At 43.4% G+C, this 21,865-nt stretch overlaps 16 non-coding genes and 2 pseudogenes across 16 annotated transcripts; all 18 read right to left on the reverse strand.

Moving 5' to 3' along the window:
* Nucleotides 1-786: 786 nt before the first annotated feature.
* Nucleotides 787-905, reverse strand: LOC136757466 (5S ribosomal RNA). The gene has a single exon (XR_010819486.1). It is a non-coding gene; the product is annotated as a 5S ribosomal RNA (ribosomal RNA).
* A 1,055-nt stretch (nt 906-1,960) lies between these two features.
* On the reverse strand, nt 1,961-2,079 carry LOC136758059 (5S ribosomal RNA). Its single transcript, XR_010819864.1, has one exon. It is a non-coding gene; the product is annotated as a 5S ribosomal RNA (ribosomal RNA).
* Nucleotides 2,080-3,134: 1,055 nt separating this feature from the next.
* LOC136757202 (5S ribosomal RNA) lies at nt 3,135-3,253 on the reverse strand. The gene has a single exon (XR_010819241.1). It is a non-coding gene; the product is annotated as a 5S ribosomal RNA (ribosomal RNA).
* Nucleotides 3,254-4,309: 1,056 nt separating this feature from the next.
* On the reverse strand, nt 4,310-4,428 carry LOC136756785 (5S ribosomal RNA). The gene has a single exon (XR_010818845.1). It is a non-coding gene; the product is annotated as a 5S ribosomal RNA (ribosomal RNA).
* A 1,066-nt stretch (nt 4,429-5,494) lies between these two features.
* Nucleotides 5,495-5,613, reverse strand: LOC136757390 (5S ribosomal RNA). The gene has a single exon (XR_010819418.1). It is a non-coding gene; the product is annotated as a 5S ribosomal RNA (ribosomal RNA).
* A 1,066-nt stretch (nt 5,614-6,679) lies between these two features.
* On the reverse strand, nt 6,680-6,798 carry LOC136758060 (5S ribosomal RNA). Its single transcript, XR_010819865.1, has one exon. It is a non-coding gene; the product is annotated as a 5S ribosomal RNA (ribosomal RNA).
* Nucleotides 6,799-7,854: 1,056 nt separating this feature from the next.
* Nucleotides 7,855-7,973, reverse strand: LOC136755968 (5S ribosomal RNA). The gene has a single exon (XR_010818076.1). It is a non-coding gene; the product is annotated as a 5S ribosomal RNA (ribosomal RNA).
* A 1,066-nt stretch (nt 7,974-9,039) lies between these two features.
* On the reverse strand, nt 9,040-9,158 carry LOC136756596 (5S ribosomal RNA). Its single transcript, XR_010818670.1, has one exon. It is a non-coding gene; the product is annotated as a 5S ribosomal RNA (ribosomal RNA).
* Nucleotides 9,159-10,224: 1,066 nt separating this feature from the next.
* Nucleotides 10,225-10,343, reverse strand: LOC136756077 (5S ribosomal RNA). Its single transcript, XR_010818180.1, has one exon. It is a non-coding gene; the product is annotated as a 5S ribosomal RNA (ribosomal RNA).
* Nucleotides 10,344-11,400: 1,057 nt separating this feature from the next.
* LOC136757346 (5S ribosomal RNA) lies at nt 11,401-11,519 on the reverse strand. Its single transcript, XR_010819379.1, has one exon. It is a non-coding gene; the product is annotated as a 5S ribosomal RNA (ribosomal RNA).
* Nucleotides 11,520-12,585: 1,066 nt separating this feature from the next.
* On the reverse strand, nt 12,586-12,694 carry LOC136757518 (uncharacterized; annotated as a pseudogene).
* Nucleotides 12,695-13,749: 1,055 nt separating this feature from the next.
* On the reverse strand, nt 13,750-13,868 carry LOC136756116 (5S ribosomal RNA). The gene has a single exon (XR_010818219.1). It is a non-coding gene; the product is annotated as a 5S ribosomal RNA (ribosomal RNA).
* Nucleotides 13,869-14,924: 1,056 nt separating this feature from the next.
* LOC136757685 (uncharacterized) lies at nt 14,925-15,053 on the reverse strand (annotated as a pseudogene).
* A 1,066-nt stretch (nt 15,054-16,119) lies between these two features.
* On the reverse strand, nt 16,120-16,238 carry LOC136756295 (5S ribosomal RNA). Its single transcript, XR_010818389.1, has one exon. It is a non-coding gene; the product is annotated as a 5S ribosomal RNA (ribosomal RNA).
* A 1,055-nt stretch (nt 16,239-17,293) lies between these two features.
* LOC136758062 (5S ribosomal RNA) lies at nt 17,294-17,412 on the reverse strand. The gene has a single exon (XR_010819867.1). It is a non-coding gene; the product is annotated as a 5S ribosomal RNA (ribosomal RNA).
* Nucleotides 17,413-18,478: 1,066 nt separating this feature from the next.
* LOC136756894 (5S ribosomal RNA) lies at nt 18,479-18,597 on the reverse strand. The gene has a single exon (XR_010818947.1). It is a non-coding gene; the product is annotated as a 5S ribosomal RNA (ribosomal RNA).
* A 1,066-nt stretch (nt 18,598-19,663) lies between these two features.
* LOC136758063 (5S ribosomal RNA) lies at nt 19,664-19,782 on the reverse strand. Its single transcript, XR_010819868.1, has one exon. It is a non-coding gene; the product is annotated as a 5S ribosomal RNA (ribosomal RNA).
* A 1,066-nt stretch (nt 19,783-20,848) lies between these two features.
* Nucleotides 20,849-20,967, reverse strand: LOC136756772 (5S ribosomal RNA). The gene has a single exon (XR_010818833.1). It is a non-coding gene; the product is annotated as a 5S ribosomal RNA (ribosomal RNA).
* Nucleotides 20,968-21,865: the final 898 nt, after the last annotated feature.

A 21,865-nucleotide genomic window follows, 5' to 3' on the forward strand; every position in this document is an offset into this window, starting at 1 on the left:
GAAGGTGTGCATTTCAGTAAGGATTTCAATTGACATGCAGTATGAAACTGAAAGGAGGTTGCATCACTATGATGCATAACATTGCATGTATTGTATTTTCAAGTGTGTGCATTCATCCTGTTGTCATTTTGTTTTGAAAGCAGAAGAATCATTCAACAGGTTGCTGAGACAAATGTAAACCAGTAAAACATATGAAGAGAAACAAACCTTGAATATAAGTTCAGTTGTTTAAACATTTGACAAACTATGGTGAGGGGGTAAGAAAACACACAAATCCAGCAGCTCCTGTATTTCAATACACCAGAACCCAATATTATTGGCGAGTCGGGTAGTCCATCATCACAGTTCGAGGGCAGGCATCATTTCAGTAATTTCATCCTGTTGCATTCACATCCGTGCCTTGAATGAGATTGAATGTGATCTTTGCTCTCAAGTATGTTCCCAAGTTTTACACTTTCGTGCTTTGCATGAATGGGAATGGAACCGTGTGTGTTGAATGAGGCTCCTTGTGAGCACTGAACTTTGTCCGGTGGAGTTCCTTTTTGTGTTGCTGTAATTGTGTCATTTCTCGATGAGAAAGATTAGGCAACATTTAGTCACTTCTAGCCATGATGCTCAATTTATTTACGAATGTACCCTAGTTACTAGGGACCGTTTACGTTGGAGAACAAGATCTATTGTATGCCTGTGTATTTGGGGAAGTCAAATCTGAAATAATGATGAAATTGCGTGTATCCAAAGTTAAAACTCGTGATTTGTCGCCCTCTGGTGTGTAAAAGATGCAAAAGCTTACAGCACCTGGTATTCCCAGGCGGTCTCCCATCCAAGTACTGACCAGAGCCGAGCCTGCTTAGCTTCCGAGATCGGACGAGATCGGGCGTATTCAGGTTAGTATGGCCGTAAGCCAGGGAGGCTGTCCCTGACGCTCTACTTAAAGGGAAGGCAATATCCGTTTCTGCCGCTCATACTTGCAGTTGAACTGTCTCTCTACTCTAAAGTCCGGGACACACCAGCGCGCCGCAGACAGTCCCTGCTAACACGAAACGTTGTGGCAACGTTGTGCGTTAGCTGGGGTGCCACACCAGACCGGAACTATATATTACAAAACGAACACATTGTCTTGATAAAACAGCTGTAATTGAGTGCCTGACACGCCAGTCAAGCGCAATCTTGAGAAGGTGTGCATTTCAGTAAGGATTTCAATTGACATGCAGTATGAAACTGAAAGGAGGTTGCATCACTATGATGCATAACATTGCATGTATTGTATTTTCAAGTGTGTGCATTCATCCTGTTGTCATTTTGTTTTGAAAGCAGAAGAATCATTCAACAGGTTGCTGAGACAAATGTAAACCAGTAAAACATATGAAGAGAAACAAACCTTGAATATAAGTTCAGTTGTTTAAACATTTGACAAACTATGGTGAGGGGGTAAGAAAACACACAAATCCAGCAGCTCCTGTATTTCAATACACCAGAACCCAATATTATTGGCGAGTCGGGTAGTCCATCATCACAGTTCGAGGGCAGGCATCATTTCAGTAATTTCATCCCGTTGCATTCACATCCGTGCCTTGAATGAGATTGAATGTGATCTTTGCTCTCAAGTATGTTCCCAAGTTTTACACTTTCGTGCTTTGCATGAATGGGAATGGAACCGTGTGTGTTGAATGAGGCTCCTTGTGAGCACTGAACTTTGTCCGGTGGAGTTCCTTTTTGTGTTGCTGTAATTGTGTCATTTCTCGATGAGAAAGATTAGGCAACATTTAGTCACTTCTAGCCATGATGCTCAATTTATTTACGAATGTACCCTAGTTACTAGGGACCGTTTACGTTGGAGAACAAGATCTATTGTATGCCTGTGTATTTGGGGAAGTCAAATCTGAAATAATGATGAAATTGCGTGTATCCAAAGTTAAAACTCGTGATTTGTCGCCCTCTGGTGTGTAAAAGATGCAAAAGCTTACAGCACCTGGTATTCCCAGGCGGTCTCCCATCCAAGTACTGACCAGGCCCGAGCCTGCTTAGCTTCCGAGATCGGACGAGATCGGGCGTATTCAGGCTAGTATGGCCGTAAGCCAGGGAGGCTGTCCCTGACGCTCTACTTAAAGGGAAGGCAATATCCGTTTCTGCCGTTCATACTTACAGTTGAACTGTCTCTCTACTCTAAAGCCCGGGACACACCAGCGCGCCGCAGACAGTCCCTGCTAACACGAAACGTTGTGGCAACGTTGTGCGTTAGCTGGGGTGCCACACCAGACCGGAACTATATATTACAAAACGAACACATTGTCTTGATAAAACAGCTGTAATTGAGTGCCTGACACGCCAGTCAAGCGCAATCTTGAGAAGGTGTGCATTTCAGTAAGGATTTCAATTGACATGCAGTATGAAACTGAAAGGAGGTTGCATCACTATGATGCATAACATTGCATGTATTGTATTTTCAAGTGTGTGCATTCATCCTGTTGTCATTTTGTTTTGAAAGCAGAAGAATCATTCAACAGGTTGCTGAGACAAATGTAAACCAGTAAAACATATGAAGAGAAACAAACCTTGAATATAAGTTCAGTTGTTTAAACATTTGACAAACTATGGTGAGGGGGTAAGAAAACACACAAATCCAGCAGCTCCTGTATTTCAATACACCAGAACCCAATATTATTGGCGAGTCGGGTAGTCCATCATCACAGTTCGAGGGCAGGCATCATTTCACTAATTTCATCCCGTTGCATTCACATCCGTGCCTTGAATGAGATTGAATGTGATCTTTGCTCTCAAGTATGTTCCCAAGTTTTACACTTTCGTGCTTTGCATGAATGGGAATGGAACCGTGTGTGTTGAATGAGGCTCCTTGTGAGCACTGAACTTTGTCCGGTGGAGTTCCTTTTTGTGTTGCTGTAATTGTGTCATTTCTCGATGAGAAAGATTAGGCAACATTTAGTCACTTCTAGCCATGATGCTCAATTTATTTACGAATGTACCCTAGTTACTAGGGACCGTTTACGTTGGAGAACAAGATCTATTGTATGCCTGTGTATTTGGGGAAGTCAAATCTGAAATAATGATGACATTGCGTGTATCCAAAGTTAAAACTCGTGATTTGTCGCCCTCTGGTGTGTAAAAGATGCAAAAGCTTACAGCACCTGGTATTCCCAGGCGGTCTCCCATGCAAGTACTGACCAAACCCGAGCCTGCTTAGCTTCCGAGATCGGACGAGATCGGGCGTATTCAGGCTAGTATGGCCGTAAGCCAGGGAGGCTGTCCCTGACGCTCTACTTAAAGGGATGGCAATATCCGTTTCTGCCGTTCATACTTACAGTTGAACTGTCTCTCTACTCTAAAGCCCGGGACACACCAGCGCGCCGCAGACAGTCCCTGCTAATATGCCACGTTGTGGCAACGTTGTGCGTTAGCTAGGGTGCCACACCAGACCGGAACTATATTTTACAAAACGAACACATTTGTCTTGATAAAACAGCTGTAATTGAGTGCCTGACACGCCAGTCAAGCGCAATCTTGAGAAGGTGTGCATTTCAGTAAGGATTTCAATTGACATGCAGTATGAAACTGAAAGGAGGTTGCATCACTATGATGCATAACATTGCATGTATTGTATTTTCAAGTGTGTGCATTCATCCTGTTGTCATTTTGTTTTGAAAGCAGAAGAATCATTCAACAGGTTGCTGAGACAAATGTAAACCAGTAAAACATATGAAGAGAAACAAACCTTGAATATAAGTTCAGTTGTTTAAACATTTGACAAACTATGGTGAGGGGGTAAGAAAACACACAAATCCAGCAGCTCCTGTATTTCAATACACCAGAACCCAATATTATTGGCGTGTCGGGTAGTCCATCATCACAGTTCGAGGGCAGGCATCATTTCAGTAATTTCATCCCGTTGCATTCACATCCGTGCCGTGAATGAGATTGAATGTGATCTTTGCTCTCAAGTATGTTCCCAAGTTTTACACTTTCGTGCTTTGCATGAATGGGAATGGAACCGTGTGTGTTGAATGAGGCTCCTTGTGAGCACTGAACTTTGTCCGGTGGAGTTCCTTTTTGTGTTGCTGTAATTGTGTCATTTCTCGATGAGAAAGATTAGGCAACATTTAGTCACTTCTAGCCATGATGCTCAATTTATTTACGAATGTACCCTAGTTACTAGGGACCGTTTACGTTGGAGAACAAGATCTATTGTATGCCTGTGTATTTGGGGAAGTAAAATCTGAAATAATGATGAAATTGTGTGTATCCAAAGTTAAAACTCGTGATTTGTCGCCCTCTGGTGTGTAAAAGGTGCAAAAGCTTACAGCACCTGGTATTCCCAGGCGGTCTCCCATCCAAGTACTGACCAGGCCCAAGCCTGCTTGGCTTCCAAGATCGGACGAGATCGGGCGTATTCAGGCTAGTATGGCCGTAAGCCAGGGAGGCTGTCCCTGACGCTCTACTTAAAGGGAAGGCAATATCCGTTTCTGCCGGTCATACTTGCAGTTGAACTGTATCTCTACTCTAAAGCCCGGGACACACCAGCGCGCCGCAGCCAGTCCCTGCTAACACGCCACGTTGTGGCAACATTGTGGCAACGTTGTGCGTTAGCTGGGGTGCCACACCAGACCGGAACTATATATTACAAAACGAACACATTGTCTTGATAAAACAGCTGTAATTGAGTGCCTGACACGCCAGTCAAGCGCAATCTTGAGAAGGTGTGCATTTCAGTAAGGATTTCAATTGACATGCAGTATGAAACTGAAAGGAGGTTGCATCACTATGATGCATAACATTGCATGTATTGTATTTTCAAGTGTGTGCATTCATCCTGTTGTCATTTTGTTTTGAAAGCAGAAGAATCATTCAACAGGTTGCTGAGACAAATGTAAACCAGTAAAACATATGAAGAGAAACAAACCTTGAATATAAGTTCAGTTGTTTAAACATTTGACAAACTATGGTGAGGGGGTAAGAAAACACACAAATCCAGCAGCTCCTGTATTTCAATACACCAGAACCCAATATTATTGGCGAGTCGGGTAGTCCATCATCACAGTTCGAGGGCAGGCATCATTTCAGTAATTTCATCCCGTTGCATTCACATCCGTGCCTTGAATGAGATTGAATGTGATCTTTGCTCTCAAGTATGTTCCCAAGTTTTACACTTTCGTGCTTTGCATGAATGGGAATGGAACCGTGTGTGTTGAATGAGGCTCCTTGTGAGCACTGAACTTTGTCCGGTGGAGTTCCTTTTTGTGTTGCTGTAATTGTGTCATTTCTCGATGAGAAAGATTAGGCAACATTTAGTCACTTCTAGCCATGATGCTCAATTTATTTACGAATGTACCCTAGTTACTAGGGACCGTTTACGTTGGAGAACAAGATCTATTGTATGCCTGTGTATTTGGGGAAGTCAAATCTGAAATAATGATGAAATTGCGTGTATCCAAAGTTAAAACTCGTGATTTGTCGCCCTCTGGTGTGTAAAAGATGCAAAAGCTTACAGCACCTGGTATTCCCAGGCTGTCTCCCATCCAAGTACTGACCAGGCCCAAGCCTGCTTAGCAGCCGAGATCGGACGAGATCGGGCGTATTCAGGCTAGTATGGCCGTAAGCCAGGGAAGCTGTCCCTGACGCTCTACTTAAAGGGAAGGCAATATCCGTTTCTGCCGTTCATACTTACAGTTGAACTGTCTCTCTACTCTAATGCCCGGGACACACCAGCGCGCCGCAGACAGTCCCTGCTAACACGTCACGTTGTGGCAACATTGTGGCAACGTTGTGCGTTAGCTGGGGTGCCACACCAGACCGGAACTATGTATTACAAAACGAACACATTGTCTTGATAAAACAGCTGTAATTGAGTGCCTGACACGCCAGTCAAGCGCAATCTTGAGAAGGTGTGCATTTCAGTAAGGATTTCAATTGACATGCAGTATGAAACTGAAAGGAGGTTGCATCACTATGATGCATAACATTGCATGTATTGTATTTTCAAGTGTGTGCATTCATCCTGTTGTCATTTTGTTTTGAAAGCAGAAGAATCATTCAACAGGTTGCTGAGACAAATGTAAACCAGTAAAACATATGAAGAGAAACAAACCTTGAATATAAGTTCAGTTGTTTAAACATTTGACAAACTATGGTGAGGGGGTAAGAAAACACACAAATCCAGCAGCTCCTGTATTTCAATACACCAGAACCCAATATTATTGGCGAGTCGGGTAGTCCATCATCACAGTTCGAGGGCAGGCATCATTTCAGTAATTTCATCCCGTTGCATTCACATCCGTGCCTTGAATGAGATTGAATGTGATCTTTGCTCTCAAGTATGTTCCCAAGTTTTACACTTTCGTGCTTTGCATGAATGGGAATGGAACCGTGTGTGTTGAATGAGGCTCCTTGTGAGCACTGAACTTTGTCCGGTGGAGTTCCTTTTTGTGTTGCTGTAATTGTGTCATTTCTCGATGAGAAAGATTAGGCAACATTTAGTCACTTCTAGCCATGATGCTCAATTTATTTACGAATGTACCCTAGTTACTAGGGACCGTTTACGTTGGAGAACAAGATCTATTGTATGCCTGTGTATTTGGGGAAGTCAAATCTGAAATAATGATGAAATTGCGTGTATCCAAAGTTAAAACTCGTGATTTGTCGCGCTCTGGTGTGTAAAAGATGCAAAAGCTTACAGCACCTGGTATTCCCAGGCGGTCTCCCATCCAAGTACTGACCAGGCCCGAGCCTGCTTAGCTTCCGAGATCGGACGAGATCGGGCGTATTCAGGCTAGTATGGCCGTAAGCCAGGTAGGCTGTCCCTGACGCTCTACTTAAAGGGATGGTAATATCCGTTTCTGCCGTTCATACTTACAGTTGAACTGTCTCTCTACTCTAAAGCCCGGGACACACCAGCGCGCCGCAGACAGTCCCTGCTAATATGCCACGTTGTGGCAACGTTGTGCGTTAGCTGGGGTGCCACACCAGACCGGAACTATATTTTACAAAACGAACACATTTGTCTTGATAAAACAGCTGTAATTGAGTGCCTCACACGCCAGTCAAGCGAAATCTTGAGAAGGTGTGCATTTCAGTAAGGATTTCAATTGACATGCAGTATGAAACTGAAAGGAGGTTGCATCACTATGATGCATAACATTGCATGTATTGTATTTTCAAGTGTGTGCATTCATCCTGTTGTCATTTTGTTTTGAAAGCAGAAGAATCATTCAACAGGTTGCTGAGACAAATGTAAACCAGTAAAACATATGAAGAGAAACAAACCTTGAATATAAGTTCAGTTGTTTAAACATTTGACAAACTATGGTGAGGGGGTAAGAAAACAAACAAATCCAGCTGCTCCTGTATTTCAATACACCAGAACCCAATATTATTGGCGTGTCGGGTAGTCCATCATCACAGTTCGAGGGCAGGCATCATTTCAGTAATTTCATCCCGTTGCATTCACATCCGTGCCGTGAATGAGATTGAATGTGATCTTTGCTCTCAAGTATGTTCCCAAGTTTTACACTTTCGTGCTTTGCATGAATGGGAATGGAACCGTGTGTGTTGAATGAGGCTCCTTGTGAGCACTGAACTTTGTCCGGTGGAGTTCCTTTTTGTGTTGCTGTAATTGTGTCATTTCTCGATGAGAAAGATTAGGCAACATTTAGTCACTTCTAGCCATGATGCTCAATTTATTTACGAATGTACCCTAGTTACTAGGGACCGTTTACGTTGGAGAACAAGATCTATTGTATGCCTGTGTATTTGGGGAAGTAAAATCTGAAATAATGATGAAATTATGTGTATCCAAAGTTAAAACTCGTGATTTGTCGCCCTCTGGTGTGTAAAAGGTGCAAAAGCTTACAGCACCTGGTATTCCCAGGCGGTCTCCCATCCAAGTACTGACCAGGCCCAAGCCTGCTTGGCTTCCGAGATCGGACGAGATCGGGCGTATTCAGGCTAGTATGGCCGTAAGCCAGGGAGGCTGTCCCTGACGCTCTACTTAAAGGGAAGGCAATATCCGTTTCTGCCGGTCATACTTGCAGTTGAACTGTATCTCTACTCTAAAGCCCGGGACACACCAGCGCGCCGCAGCCAGTCCCTGCTAACACGCCACGTTGTGGCAACATTGTGGCAACGTTGTGCGTTAGCTGGGGTGCCACACCAGACCGGAACTATATATTACAAAACGAACACATTGTCTTGATAAAACAGCTGTAATTGAGTGCCTGACAGGCCAGTCAAGCGCAATCTTGAGAAGGTGTGCATTTCAGTAAGGATTTCAATTGACATGCAGTATGAAACTGAAAGGAGGTTGCATCACTATGATGCATAACATTGCATGTATTGTATTTTCAAGTGTGTGCATTCATCCTGTTGTCATTTTGTTTTGAAAGCAGAAGAATCATTCAACAGGTTGCTGAGACAAATGTAAACCAGTAAAACATATGAAGAGAAACAAACCTTGAATATAAGTTCAGTTGTTTAAACATTTGACAAACTATGGTGAGGGGGTAAGAAAACACACAAATCCAGCAGCTCCTGTATTTCAATACACCAGAACCCAATATTATTGGCGAGTCGGGTAGTCCATCATCACAGTTCGAGGGCAGGCATCATTTCAGTAATTTCATCCCGTTGCATTCACATCCGTGCCTTGAATGAGATTGAATGTGATCTTTGCTCTCAAGTATGTTCCCAAGTTTTACACTTTCGTGCTTTGCATGAATGGGAATGGAACCGTGTGTGTTGAATGAGGCTCCTTGTGAGCACTGAACTTTGTCCGGTGGAGTTCCTTTTTGTGTTGCTGTAATTGTGTCATTTCTCGATGAGAAAGATTAGGCAACATTTAGTCACTTCTAGCCATGATGCTCAATTTATTTACGAATGTACCCTAGTTACTAGGGACCGTTTACGTTGGAGAACAAGATCTATTGTATGCCTGTGTATTTGGGGAAGTCAAATCTGAAATAATGATGAAATTGCGTGTATCCAAAGTTAAAAATCGTGATTTGTCGCCCTCTGGTGTGTAAAAGATGCAAAAGCTTGCAGCACCTGGTATTCCCAGGCGGTCTCCCATCCAAGTACTGACCAGGCCCGAGCCTGCTTAGCTTCCGAGATCGGACGAGATCGGGCGTATTCAGGCTAGTATGGCCGTAAGCCAGGGAGGCTGTCCCTGACGCTCTACTTAAAGGGAAGGCAATATCCGTTTCTGCCGTTCATACTTACAGTTGAACTGTCTCTCTACTCTAAAGCCCGGGACACACCAGCGCGCCGCAGACAGTCCCTGCTAACACGCCACGTTGTGGCAACATTGTGGCAACGTTGTGCGTTAGCTGGGGTGCCACACCAGACCGGAACTATATATTACAAAACGAACACATTGTCTTGATAAAACAGCTGTAATTGAGTGCCTGACACGCCAGTCAAGCGCAATCTTGAGAAGGTGTGCATTTCAGTAAGGATTTCAATTGACATGCAGTATGAAACTGAAAGGAGGTTGCATCACTATGATGCATAACATTGCATGTATTGTATTTTCAAGTGTGTGCATTCATCCTGTTGTCATTTTGTTTTGAAAGCAGAAGAATCATTCAACAGGTTGCTGAGACAAATGTAAACCAGTAAAACATATGAAGAGAAACAAACCTTGAATATAAGTTCAGTTGTTTAAACATTTGACAAACTATGGTGAGGGGGTAAGAAAACACACAAATCCAGCAGCTCCTGTATTTCAATACACCAGAACCCAATATTATTGGCGAGTCGGGTAGTCCATCATCACAGTTCGAGGGCAGGCATCATTTCAGTAATTTCATCCCGTTGCATTCACATCCGTGCCTTGAATGAGATTGAATGTGATCTTTTCTCTCAAGTATGTTCCCAAGTTTTACACTTTCGTGCTTTGCATGAATGGGAATGGAACCGTGTGTGTTGAATGAGGCTCCTTGTGAGCACTGAACTTTGTCCGGTGGAGTTCCTTTTTGTGTTGCTGTAATTGTGTCATTTCTCGATGAGAAAGATTAGGCAACATTTAGTCACTTCTAGCCATGATGCTCAATTTATTTACGAATGTACCCTAGTTACTAGGGACCGTTTACGTTGGAGAACAAGATCTATTGTATGCCTGTGTATTTGGGGAAGTCAAATCTGAAATAATGATGAAATTGCGTGTATCCAAAGTTAAAACTCGTGATTTGTCGCCCTCTGGTGTGTAAAAGATGCAAAAGCTTACAGCACCTGGTATTCCCAGGCGGTCTCCCATCCAAGTACTGACCAGGCCCGAGCCTGCTTAGCTTCCGAGATCGGACGAGATCGGGCATATTCAGGCTAGTATGGCCGTAAGCCAGGGAGGCTGTCCCTGACGCTCTACTTAAAGGGAAGGCAATATCCGTTTCTGCCGCTCATACTTGCAGTTGAACTGTCTCTCTACTCTAAAGTCCGGGACACACCAGCGCGCCGCAGACAGTCCCTGCTAACACGAAACGTTGTGGCAACGTTGTGCGTTAGCTGGGGTGCCACACCAGACCGGAACTATATTTTACAAAACGAACACATTGTCTTGATAATACAGCTGTAATTGAGTGCCTGACACGCCAGTCAAGCGCAATCTTGAGAAGGTGTGCATTTCAGTAAGGATTTCAATTGACATGCAGTATGAAACTGAAAGGAGGTTGCATCACTATGATGCATAACATTGCATGTATTGTATTTTCAAGTGTGCGTGCATTCATCCTGTTGTCATTTTGTTTTGAAAGCAGAAGAATCATTCAGCAGGTTGCTGAGACAAATGTAAACCAGTAAAACATATGAAGAGAAACAAACCTTGAATATAAGTTCAGTTGTTTAAACATTTGACAAACTATGGTGAGGGGGTAAGAAAACACACAAATCCAGCAGCTCCTGTATTTCAATACACCAGAACCCAATATTATTGGCGAGTCGGGTAGTCCATCATCACAGTTCGAGGGCAGGCATCATTTCAGTAATTTCATCCCGTTGCATTCACATCCGTGCCTTGAATGAGATTGAATGTGATCTTTGCTCTCAAGTATGTTCCCAAGTTTTACACTTTCGTGCTTTGCATGAATGGGAATGGAACCGTGTGTGTTGAATGAGGCTCCTTGTGAGCACTGAACTTTGTCCGGTGGAGTTCCTTTTTGTGTTGCTGTAATTGTGTCATTTCTCGATGAGAAAGATTATGCAACATTTAGTCACTTCTAGCCATGATGCTCAATTTATTTACGAATGTACCCTAGTTACTAGGGACCGTTTACGTTGGAGAACAAGATCTATTGTATGCCTGTGTATTTGGGGAAGTAAAATCTGAAATAATGATGAAATTGTGTGTATCCAAAGTTAAAACTCGTGATTTTTCGCCCTCTGGTGTGCAAATGGTGCAAAAGCTTACAGCACCTGGTATTTCCAGGCGGTCTCCCATCCAAGTACTGACCAGGCCCGAGCCTGCTTGGCTTCCGAGACCAGACGAGATCGGGCGTATTCAGGCTAGTATGGCCGTAAGCCAGGGAGGCTGTCCCTGACGCTCTACTTAAAGGGAAGGCAATATCCGTTTCTGCCGTTCATACTTACAGTTGAACTGTCTCTCTACTCTAAAGCCCGGGACACACCAGCGTGCCGCAGACAGTCCCTGCTAACACGCCACGTTGTGGCAACATTGTGGCAACGTTGTGCGTTAGCTGGGGTGCCACACCAGACCGGAACTATATTTTACAAAACGAACACATTGTCTTGATAAAACAGCTGTAATTGAGTGCTTGACACGCCAGTCAAGCGCAATCTTGAGAAGGTGTGCATTTCAGTAAGGATTTCAATTGACATGCAGTATGAAACTGAAAGGAGGTTGCATCACTATGATGCATAACATTGCATGTATTATATTTTCAAGTGTGTGCATTCATCCTGTTGTCATTTTGTTTTGAAAGCAGAAGAATCATTCAACAGGTTGCTGAGACAAATGTAAACCAGTAAAACATATGAAGAGAAACAAACCTTGAATATAAGTTCAGTTGTTTAAACATTTGACAAACTATGGTGAGGGGGTAAGAAAACACACAAATCCAGCAGCTCCTGTATTTCAATACACCAGAAGCCAATATTATTGGCGAGTCGGGTAGTCCATCATCACAGTTCGAGGGCAGGCATCATTTCAGTAATTTCATCCCGTTGCATTCACATCCGTGCCTTGATTGAGATTGAATGTGATCTTTGCTCTCAAGTATGTTCCCAAGTTTTACACTTTCGTGCTTTGCATGAATGGGAATGGAACCGTGTGTGTTGAATGAGGCTCCTTGTGAGCACTGAACTTTGTCCGGTGGAGTTCCTTTTTGTGTTGCTGTAATTGTGTCATTTCTCGATGAGACAGATTAGGCAACATTTAGTCACTTCTAGCCATGATGCTCAATTTATTTACGAATGTACCCTAGTTACTAGGGACCGTTTACGTTGGAGAACAAGATCTATTGTATGCCTGTGTATTTGGGGAAGTCAAATCTGAAATAATGATGAAATTGCGTGTATCCAAAGTTAAAACTCGTGATTTGTCGCCCTCTGGTGTGTAAAAGATGCAAAAGCTTACAGCACCTGGTATTCCCAGGCGGTCTCCCATCCAAGTACTAACCAGGCCCGAGCCTGCTTAGCTTCCGAGATCGGGCGTATTCAGGCTAGTATGGCCGTAAGCCAGGGAGGCTGTCCCTGACCCTCTACTTAAAGGGAAGGCAATATCCGTTTCTGCCACTCATACTTGCAGTTGAACTGTCTCTCTACTCTAAAGTCCGGGACACACCAGCACGCTGCAGACAGTCCCTGCTAACACGAAACGTTGTGGCAACGTTGTGCGTTAGCTGGGGTGCCACACCAGACCGGAACTATATTTTACAAAACGAACACATTGTCTTGATAATACAGCTGTAATTGAGTGCCTGACACGCCAGTCAAGCGCAATCTTGAGAAGGTGTGCATTTCAGTAAGGATTTCAATTGACATGCAGTATGAAACTGAAAGGAGGTTGCATCACTATGATGCATAACATTGCATGTATTGTATTTTCAAGTGTGTGCATTCATCCTGTTGTCATTTTGTTTTGTAAGCAGAAGAATCATTCAACAGATTGCTGAGACAAATGTAAACCAGTAAAACATATGAAGAGAAATCAACCTTGAATATAAGTTCAGTTGTTTAAACATTTGACAAACTATGGTGAGGGGGTAAGAAAACACACAAATCCAGCAGCTCCTGTATTTCAATACACAAGAACCCAATATTATTGGCGAGTCGGGTAGTCCATCATCACAGTTCGAGGGCAGGCATCATTTCAGTAATTTCATCCCGTTGCATTCACATCCGTGCCTTGAATGAGATTGAATGTGATCTTTGCTCTCAAGTATGTTCCCAAGTTTTACACTTTCGTGCTTTGCATGAATGGGAATGGAACCGTGTGTGTTGAATGAGGCTCCTTGTGAGCACTGAACTCTGTCCGGTGGAGTTCCTTTTTGTGTTGCTGTAATTGTGTCATTTCTCGATGAGAAAGATTAGGCAACATTTAGTCACTTCTAGCCATGATGCTCAATTTATTTACGAATGTACCCTAGTTACTAGGGACCGTTTACGTTGGAGAACAAGATCTATTGTATGCCTGTGTATTTGGGGAAGTCAAATCTGAAATAATGATGAAATTGCGTGTATCCAAAGTTAAAACTCGTGATTTGTCGCCCTCTGGTGTGTAAAAGATGCAAAAGCTTACAGCACCTGGTTTTCCCACGTGGTCTCCCATCCAAGTACTGACCAGGCCCAAGCCTGCTTAGCTTCCGAGATCGGACGAGATCGGGCGTATTCAGGCTAGTATGGCCGTAAGAAAGGGAAGCTGTCCCTGACGCTCTACTTAAAGGGAAGGCAATATCCGTTTCTGCCGCTCATACTTGCAGTTGAACTGTCTCTCTACTCTAAAGTCCGGGACACACCAGCGCGCCGCAGACAGTCCCTGCTAACACGAAACGTTGTGGCAACGTTGTGCGTTAGCTGGGGTGCCACACCAGACCGGAACTATATATTACAAAACGAACACATTGTCTTGATAAAACAGCTGTAATTGAGTGCCTGACACGCCAGTCAAGCGCAATCTTGAGAAGGTGTGCATTTCAGTAAGGATTTCAATTGACATGCAGTATGAAACTGAAAGGAGGTTGCATCACTATGATGCATAACATTGCATGTATTGTATTTTCAAGTGTGTGCATTCATCCTGTTGTCATTTTGTTTTGAAAGCAGAAGAATCATTCAACAGGTTGCTGAGACAAATGTAAACCAGTAAAACATATGAAGAGAAACAAACCTTGAATATAAGTTCAGTTGTTTAAACATTTGACAAACTATGGTGAGGGGGTAAGAAAACACACAAATCCAGCAGCTCCTGTATTTCAATACACCAGAACCCAATATTATTGGCGAGTCGGGTAGTCCATCATCACAGTTCGAGGGCAGGCATCATTTCAGTAATTTCATCCCGTTGCATTCACATCCGTGCCTTGAATGAGATTGAATGTGATCTTTGCTCTCAAGTATGTTCCCAAGTTTTACACTTTCGTGCTTTGCATGAATGGGAATGGAACCGTGTGTGTTGAATGAGGCTCCTTGTGAGCACTGAACTTTGTCCGGTGGAGTTCCTTTTTGTGTTGCTGTAATTGTGTCATTTCTCGATGAGAAAGATTAGGCAACATTTAGTCACTTCTAGCCATGATGCTCAATTTATTTATGAATGTACCCTAGTTACTAGGGACCGTTTACGTTGGAGAACAAGATCTATTGTATGCCTGTGTATTTGGGGAAGTCAAATCTGAAATAATGATGAAATTGCGTGTATCCAAAGTTAAAACTCTGTGATTTGTCGCCCTCTGGTGTGTAAAAGATGCAAAAGCTTGCAGCTCCTAGTATTCCCAGGCGGTCTCCCATCCAAGTACTGACCAGGCCCGAGCCTGCTTAGCTTCCGAGATCGGACGAGATCGGACGAGATCGGGCGTATTCAGGCTAGTATGGCCGTAAGCCAGGGAGGCTGTCCCTGACGCTCTACTTAAAGGGAAGGCAATATCCGTTTCTGCCGTTCATACTTACAGTTGAACTGTCTCTCTACTCTAAAGCCCGGGACACACCAGCGCGCCGCAGACAGTCCCTGCTAACACGCCACGTTGTGGCAACATTGTGGCAACGTTGTGCGTTAGCTGGGGTGCCACACCAGACCGGAAATATATTTTACAAAACGAACACATTCTCTTGATAAAACAGCTGTAATTGAGTGCCTGACACGCCAGTCAAGCGCAATCTTGAGAAGGTGTGCATTTCAGTAAGGATTTCAATTGACATGCAGTATGAAACTGAAAGGAGGTTGCATCACTATGATGCATAACATTGCATGTATTGTATTTTCAAGTGTGTGCATTCATCCTGTTGTCATTTTGTTTTGAAAGCAGAAGAATCATTCAACAGGTTGCTGAGACAAATGTAAACCAGTAAAACAAATGAAGAGAAACAAACCTTGAATATAAGTTCAGTTGTTTAAACATTTGACAAACTATGGTGAGGGGGTAAGAAAACACACAAATCCAGCAGCTCCTGTATTTCAATACACCAGAACCCAATATTATTGGCGAGTCGGGTAGTCCATCATCACAGTTCGAGGGCAGGCATCATTTCAGTAATTTCATCCCGTTGCATTCACATCCGTGCCTTGAATGAGATTGAATGTGATCTTTGCTCTCAAGTATTTTCCCAAGTTTTACACTTTCGTGCTTTGCATGAATGGGAATGGAACCGTGTGTGTTGAATGAGGCTCCTTGTGAGCACTGAACTTTGTCCGGTGGAGTTCCTTTTTGTGTTGCTGTAATTGTGTCATTTCTCGATGAGAAAGATTAGGCAACATTTAGTCACTTCTAGCCATGATGCTCAATTTATTTACGAATGTACACTAGTTACTAGGGACCGTTTACGTTGGAGAACAAGATCTATTCTATGCCTGTGTATTTGGGGAAGTCAAATCTGAAATAATGATGAAATTGCGTGTATCCAAAGTTAAAACTCGTGATTTGTCGCCCTCTGGTGTGTAAAAGATGCAAAAGCTTACAGCACCTGGTATTCCCAGGCGGTCTCCCATGCAAGTACTGACCAGGCCCGAGCCTGCTTAGCTTCCGAGATCGGACGAGATCGGGCGTATTCAGGCTAGTATGGCCGTAAGCCAGGGAGGCTGTCCCTGACCCTCTACTTAAAGGGAAGGCAATATCCGTTTCTGCCGCTCATACTTGCAATTGAACTGTCTCTCTACTCTAAAGTCCGGGACACACCAGCGCGCCGCAGACAGTCCCTGCTAACACGAAACGTTGTGGCAACGTTGTGCGTTAGCTGGGGTGCCACACCAGACCGGAACTATATATTACAAAACGAACACATTGTCTTGATAAAACTGCTGTAATTGAGTGCCTGACACGCCAGTCAAGCGCAATCTTGAGAAGGTGTGCATTTCAGTAAGGATTTCAATTGACATGCAGTATGAAACTGAAAGGAGGTTGCATCACTATGATGCATAACATTGCATGTATTGTATTTTCAAGTGTGTGCATTCATCCTGTTGTCATTTTGTTTTGAAAGCAGAAGAATCATTCAACAGGTTGCTGAGACAAATGTAAACCAGTAAAACATATGAAGAGAAACAAACCTTGAATATAAGTTCAGTTGTTTAAACATTTGACAAACTATGGTGAGGGGGTAAGAAAACACACAAATCCAGCAGCTCCTGTATTTCAATACACCAGAACCCAATATTATTGGCGAGTCGGGTAGTCCATCATCACAGTTCGAGGGCAGGCATCATTTCAGTAATTTCATCCCGTTGCATTCACATCCGTGCCTTGAATGAGATTGAATGTGATCTTTGCTCTCAAGTATGTTCCCAAGTTTTACACTTTCGTGCTTTGCATGAATGGGAATGGAACCGTGTGTGTTGAATGAAGCTCCTTGTGAGCACTGAACTATGTCCGGTGGAGTTCCTTTTTGTGTTGCTGTAATTGTGTCATTTCTCGATGAGAAAGATTAGGCAACATTTAGTCACTTCTAGCCATGATGCTCAATTTATTTACGAATGTACCCTAGTTACTAGGGACCGTTTACGTTGGAGAACAAGATCTATTGTATGCCTGTGTATTTGGGGAAGTCAAATCTGAAATAATGATGAAATTGCGTGTATCCAAAGTTAAAACTCGTGATTTGTCGCCCTCTGGTGTGTAAAAGATGCAAAAGCTTACAGCACCTGGTATTCCCAGGCGGTCTCCCATCCAAGTACTGACCAGGCCCGAGCCTGCTTAGCTTCCGAGATCGGACGAGATCGGGCGTATTCAGGCTAGTATGGCCGTAAGCCAGGGAAGCTGTCCCTGACGCTCTACTTAAAGGGAAGGCAATATCCGTTTCTGCCGTTCATACTTACAGTTGAACTGTCTCTCTACTCTAAAGCCCGGGACACACCAGCGCGCCGCAGACAGTCCCTGCTAACACGCCACGTTGTGGCAACATTGTGGCAACGTTGTGCGTTAGCTGGGGTGCCACACCAGACCGGAACTATATATTACAAAACGAACACATTCTCTTGATAAAACAGCTGTAATTGAGTGCCTGACACGCCAGTCAAGCGCAATCTTGAGAAGGTGTGCATTTCAGTAAGGATTTCAATTGACATGCAGTATGAAACTGAAAGGAGGTTGCATCACTATGATGCATAACATTGCATGTATTGTATTTTCAAGTGTGTGCATTCATCCTGTTGTCATTTTGTTTTGAAAGCAGAAGAATCATTCAACAGGTTGCTGAGACAAATGTAAACCAGTAAAACATATGAAGAGAAACAAACCTTGAATATAAGTTCAGTTGTTTAAACATTTGACAAACTATGGTGAGGGGGTAAGAAAACACACAAATCCAGCAGCTCCTGTATTTCAATACACCAGAACCCAATATTATTGGCGAGTCGGGTAGTCCATCATCACAGTTCGAGGGCAGGCATCATTTCAGTAATTTCATCCCGTTGCATTCACATCCGTGCCTTGAATGAGATTGAATGTGATCTTTGCTCTCAAGTATGTTCCCAAGTTTTACACTTTCGTGCTTTGCATGAATGGGAATGGAACCGTGTGTGTTGAATGAGGCTCCTTGTGAGCACTGAACTTTGTCCGGTGGAGTTCCTTTTTGTGTTGCTGTAATTGTGTCATTTCTCGATGAGAAAGATTAGGCAACATTTAGTCACTTCTAGCCATGATGCTCAATTTATTTACGAATGTACCCTAGTTACTAGGGACCGTTTACGTTGGAGAACAAGATCTATTGTATGCCTGTGTATTTGGGGAAGTCAAATCTGAAATAATGATGAAATTGCGTGTATCCAAAGTTAAAACTCGTGATTTGTCGCCCTCTGGTGTGTAAAAGATGCAAAAGCTTACAGCACCTGGTATTCCCAGGCGATCTCCCATCCAAGTACTGACCAGGCCCGAGCCTGCTTGGCTTCCGAGATCGGACGAGATCGGGCGTATTCAGGCTAGTATGGCCGTAAGCCAGGGAGGCTGTCCCTGACGCTCTACTTAAAGGGAAGGCAATATCCGTTTCTGCCGCTCATACTTGCAAATTAACTGTCTCTCTACTCTAAAGTCCGGGACACACCAGCGCGCCGCAGACAGTCCCTGCTAACACGAAACGTTGTGGCAACATTGTGGCAACGTTGTGCGTTAGCTGGGGTGCCACACCAGACCGGAACTATATATTACAAAACGAACACATTGTATTGATAAAACAGCTGTAATTGAGTGCCTGACACGCCAGTCAAGCGCAATCTTGAGAAGGTGTGCATTTCAGTAAGGATTTCAATTGACATGCAGTATGAAACTGAAAGGAGGTTGCATCACTATGATGCATAACATTGCATGTATTGTATTTTCAAGTGTGTGCATTCATCCTGTTGTCATTTTGTTTTGAAAGCAGAAGAATCATTCAACAGGTTGCTGAGACAAATGTAAACCAGTAAAACATATGAAGAGAAACAAACCTTGAATATAAGTTCAGTTGTTTAAACATTTGACAAACTATGGTGAGGGGGTAAGAAAATACACAAATCCAGCAGCTCCTGTATTTCAATACACCAGAACCCAATATTATTGGCGAGTCGGGTAGTCCATCATCACAGTTCGAGGGCAGGCATCATTTCAGTAATTTCATCCCGTTGCATTCTCATCCGTGCCTTGAATGAGATTGAATGTGATCTTTGCTCTCAAGTATGTTCCCAAGTTTTACACTTTCGTGCTTTGCATGAATGGGAATGGAACCGTGTGTGTTGAATGAGGCTCCTTGTGAGCACTGAACTTTGTCCGGTGGAGTTCCTTTTTGTGTTGCTGTAATTGTGTCATTTCTCGATGAGAAAGATTAGGCAACATTTAGTCACTTCTAGCCATGATGCTCAATTTATTTACGAATGTACCCTAGTTACTAGGGACCGTCTACGTTGGAGAACAAGATCTATTGTATGCCTGTGTATTTGGGGAAGTCAAATCTGAAATAATGATGAAATTGCGTGTATCCAAAGTTAAAACTCGTGATTTGTCGCCCTTTGGTGTGTAAAAGATGCAAAAGCTTACAGCACCTGGTATTCCCAGGCGGTCTCCCATCCAAGTACTGACCAGGCCCGAGCCTGCTTAGCTTCCGAGATCGGACGAGATCGGGCGTATTCAGGCTAGTATGGCCGTAAGCCATGGAGGCTGTCCCTGACGCTCTACTTAAAGGGAAGGCAATATTCATTTCCGCCGTTCATACTTACAGTTGAACTGTCTCTCTACTCTAAAGCCCGGGACACACCAGCGCGCCGCAGACAGTCCCTGCTAACACGCCACGTTGTGGCAACATTGTGGCAACGTTGTGCGTTAGCTGGGGTGCCACACCAGACCGGAACTATATATTACAAAACGAACACATTGTCTTGATAATACAGCTGTAATTGAGTGCCTGACACGCCAGTCAAGCGCAATCTTGAGAAGGTGTGCATTTCAGTAAGGATTTCAATTGACATGCAGTATGAAACTGAAAGGAGGTTGCATCACTATGATGCATAACATTGCATGTATTGTATTTTCAAGTGTGTGCATTCATCCTGTTGTCATTTTGTTTTGAAAGCAGAAGAATCATTCAACAGGTTGCTGAGACAAATGTAAACCAGTAAAACATATGAAGAGAAACAAACCTTGAATATAAGTTCAGTTGTTTAAACATTTGACAAACTATGGTGAGGGGGTAAGAAAACACACAAATCCAGCAGCTCCTGTATTTCAATACACCAGAACCCAATATTATTGGCAAATCGGGTAGTCCATCATCACAGTTCGAGGGCAGGCATCATTTCAGTAATTTCATCCCGTTGCATTCACATCCGTGCCTTGAATGAGATTGAATGTGATCTTTGCTCTCAAGTATGTTCCCAAGTTTTACACTTTCGTGCTTTGCATGAATGGGAATGGAACCGTGTGTGTTGAATGAGGCTCCTTGTGAGCACTGAACTTTGTCCGGTGGAGTTCCTTTTTGTGTTGCTGTAATTGTGTCATTTCTCGATGAGAAAGATTAGGCAACATTTAGTCACTTCTAGCCATGATGCTCAATTTATTTACGAATGTACCCTAGTTACTAGGGACCGTTTACGTTGGAGAACAAGATCTATTGTATGCCTGTGTATTTGAGGAAGTCAAATCTGAAATAATGATGAAATTGCGTGTATCCAAAGTTAAAACTCGTGATTTGTCGCCCTCTGGTGTGTAAAAGATGCAAAAGCTTACAGCACCTGGTATTCCCAGGCGGTCTCCCATGCAAGTACTGACCAGGCCCGAGCCTGCTTAGCTTCCGAGATCGGACGAGATCGGGCGTATTCAGACTAGTATGGCCGTAAGCCAGGAATGCTGTCCCTGACGCTCTACTTAAAGGGAAGGCAATATCCGTTTCTGCCGTTCATACTTACAGTTGAACTGTCTCTCTACTCTAAAGCCCGGGACACACCAGCGCGCCGCAGACAGTCCCTGCTAACACGCCACGTTGTGGCAACATTGTGGCAACGTTGTGCGTTAGCTGGGGTGCCACACCAGACCGGAACTATATTTTACAAAACGAACACATTGTCTTGATAATACAGCTGTAATTGAGTGCCTGACATGCCAGTCAAGCGCAATCTTGAGAAGGTGTGCATTTCAGTAAGGATTTCAATTGACATGCAGTATGAAACTGAAAGGAGGTTGCATCACTATGATGCATAACATTGCATGTATTGTATTTTCAAGTGTGTGCATTCATCCTGTTGTCATTTTGTTTTGAAAGCAGAAGAATCATTCAACAGGTTGCTGAGACAAATGTAAACCAGTAAAACATATGAAGAGAAACAAACCTTGAATATAAGTTCAGTTGTTTAAACATTTGACAAACTATGGTGAGGGGGTAAGAAAACACACAAATCCAGCAGCTCCTGTATTTCAATACACCAGAACCCAATATTATTGGCGAGTCGGGTAGTCCATCATCACAGTTCGAGGGCAGGCATCTTTTCAGTAATTTCATCCCGTTGCATTCACATCCGTGCCTTGAATGAGATTGAATGTGATCTTTGCTCTCAAGTATGTTCCCAAGTTTTACACTTTCGTGCTTTGCATGAATGGGAATGGAACCGTGTGTGTTGAATGAGGCTCCTTGTGAGCACTGATCTTTGTCCGGTGGAGTTCCTTTTTGTGTTGCTGTAATTGTGTCATTTCTCGATGAGAAAGATTAGGCAACATTTAGTCACTTCTAGCCATGATGCTCA

Source organism: Amia ocellicauda, chromosome 8 (assembly GCF_036373705.1).
Source record: "Amia ocellicauda isolate fAmiCal2 chromosome 8, fAmiCal2.hap1, whole genome shotgun sequence".
Taxonomy (NCBI): Eukaryota; Metazoa; Chordata; class Actinopteri; order Amiiformes; family Amiidae; genus Amia; species Amia ocellicauda.